This window comes from Charadrius vociferus, unplaced genomic scaffold (assembly GCF_000708025.1).
Source record: "Charadrius vociferus isolate BGI_N301 unplaced genomic scaffold, ASM70802v2 scaffold249, whole genome shotgun sequence".
NCBI lineage: Eukaryota > Metazoa > Chordata > Aves > Charadriiformes > Charadriidae > Charadrius > Charadrius vociferus.
In genome coordinates, this window is record NW_009650081.1 from 406,930 (window position 1) to 408,878 (window position 1,949).

The window sequence follows — 1,949 nt, forward strand, 5'->3', positions numbered from 1 at the left end:
GCGGAGGCTGCCCAGAGAGGTGGGGGAGTCTCCCCCTCTGGAGCCATCCCAAACCCGCCTGGACGCCGTCCTGTGCCACTGCTGGAGGTTCCCCTGCTCTGGCGGGGGGTGGGATGGGGGAGCTCCAGAGGGCCCTTCCAGCCCCCACCACCCTGGGATGCTGTAACATGTTTTCATTTATCCTGCGTGACTTCCCATCCTTAAGATCTCACCTGAGAATGTCATCTCATTTCTGTACTTCTGGACTTTTCTTTTCCTCTGTTTTCTCTCCCATCGCTGCTTTTTCAACTTTATTTTAATGAAAAAATAAGTGAATGTATGCATGGAGGGCAGTGAGAAACTACAGTCACGTTTCCTGAGCCTTCCAGCTTCTGTCTCAAAATAGAAGCAAAAAAAAAAAAAAAAAAATTGAAAAAAATGGCAGTAGTTGTGAAGCCTGGGAAATAGCGCTGACGTGTGATAAGCAGATGTTGACAGATGATAGATAAGGTCTATTTTCAGCCTGGAGAAAGCGTAGCACGTGCAGTTATCCGGCCGGATCCGGGATCTGTCTTCATTGGGATGCGACTATTGTCGCAGAATTTGAGATCTTAGTTCTGGTGAACCCAAGTTGCCTTAAACGAGGCAGCAAGAGGGAGCAGCTGCCCCTTGCAGAGGACGGAGGGGCGGATGGTGAGGAGCTGGGGCTGCCGCCGCCTCTCCTTCACCTGCAGACGCGCGAGATGCATCGTGTCGCCGTCTCTTCAATTTACCGTCTTCTGTTTCGTACTTAGCGGGGAAATTCATTATTTCATGCAAGAGTTTCCTTTGTGCTAGGACGGGCTCATTAATAAGGACGTAATGTATTTTTCCTCAATCAATACCCATTAGAATTAATGAGTCCATTACTTAAAAAGACAATGAAGTAATTTTCAGTTGGCACCTTAGGCCTGGGTCTCTAGGGGAAGAATTGTCGAACACTCTTGTGTCTTTGTAGTAGATAAATACGGGGAGAGGAGAGGCTAAAAGATCTGTTATGTATTCTCTCCTCATCCTTTATTGATGGCAGAGTAATCTGCGGGGCTCGAAGGCCGCGGTACGCGCGCGCTCGTCTTAGCTGCCCTTAAGTAATGGATTTATAGGCGCTTAAGGCAGTGCAAACAACCGGCAGACTTTAGTTCTCCTTCGCTTCTTAAAACTCTTTTTTTTTTTTTTTCCCCCTCTATTATAATTCACTTCTTTTTCACACAAGCATTTATTTAAAAGGAGCCATAAAACTTACTTGACAGGAATTGCGAGTGAGGTTTTTTTCATTAGATTTTTCACAGGAGCACAATGGTGTGTAACAAAGCGCCCGGTTTCTTCTCCCGGAGCAGATGCCGATGGCCAAAACTCAAAGGAGCGAAGCTTTTGCTTTAAAAGATGGGAAAACGAGGACGTTCGGTCCAAATAATCGGTACTGTACGACAGCACCTCCCAACACCAACCGTTGCGAAATGCCATAGATGAGTTTGGGAGATGGGGAGAAGCCTCCGCTCCGCAGGGCAGGCGGACCGGAGCTCCTTGGCCGCACGTGGAAATATTTACGGGGCGTTTCACACACCGAGGAGCAGCAGAAAGGAAACAATTGCCTCGCGCGGGAGAATTTTCTTCTGTGGAAAGGCGTTAATTTAAGATGACTGCCTTTAAGTGTTTATCATCCCTCTGTGCCTTCAAAGCTACAGGATTCGCACGCAGCCTTACAAACTAATTAGCCCTTTGATCTTCTAGTGTAGGTTTTGGGGGGAGGAGTTGATTTTCCATTTTAAAATCTAGCCTGCGAGAGAACGCTGCATTTCATCACGTGGTATTGCCTAGGAGCTTTATTTAATTTTTACTTTTTTTTTAACTAAACTGAGTTTTGCCAATGGAGAGGTTAATAAATACTTTAAGACGTTACTTTTTCTATATTCTTGTCCTTCCCCCTCCCC

General features: G+C 46.5%; 1 protein-coding gene across 1 annotated transcript in view; it reads left to right on the forward strand.

The window, feature by feature from the left end:
* GLCE (glucuronic acid epimerase) overlaps window positions 1-1,949 on the forward strand; it is a 16,494-nt gene that overhangs the window by 12,709 nt on the left and 1,836 nt on the right. The gene's annotated exons all lie outside the window — the stretch shown is intronic.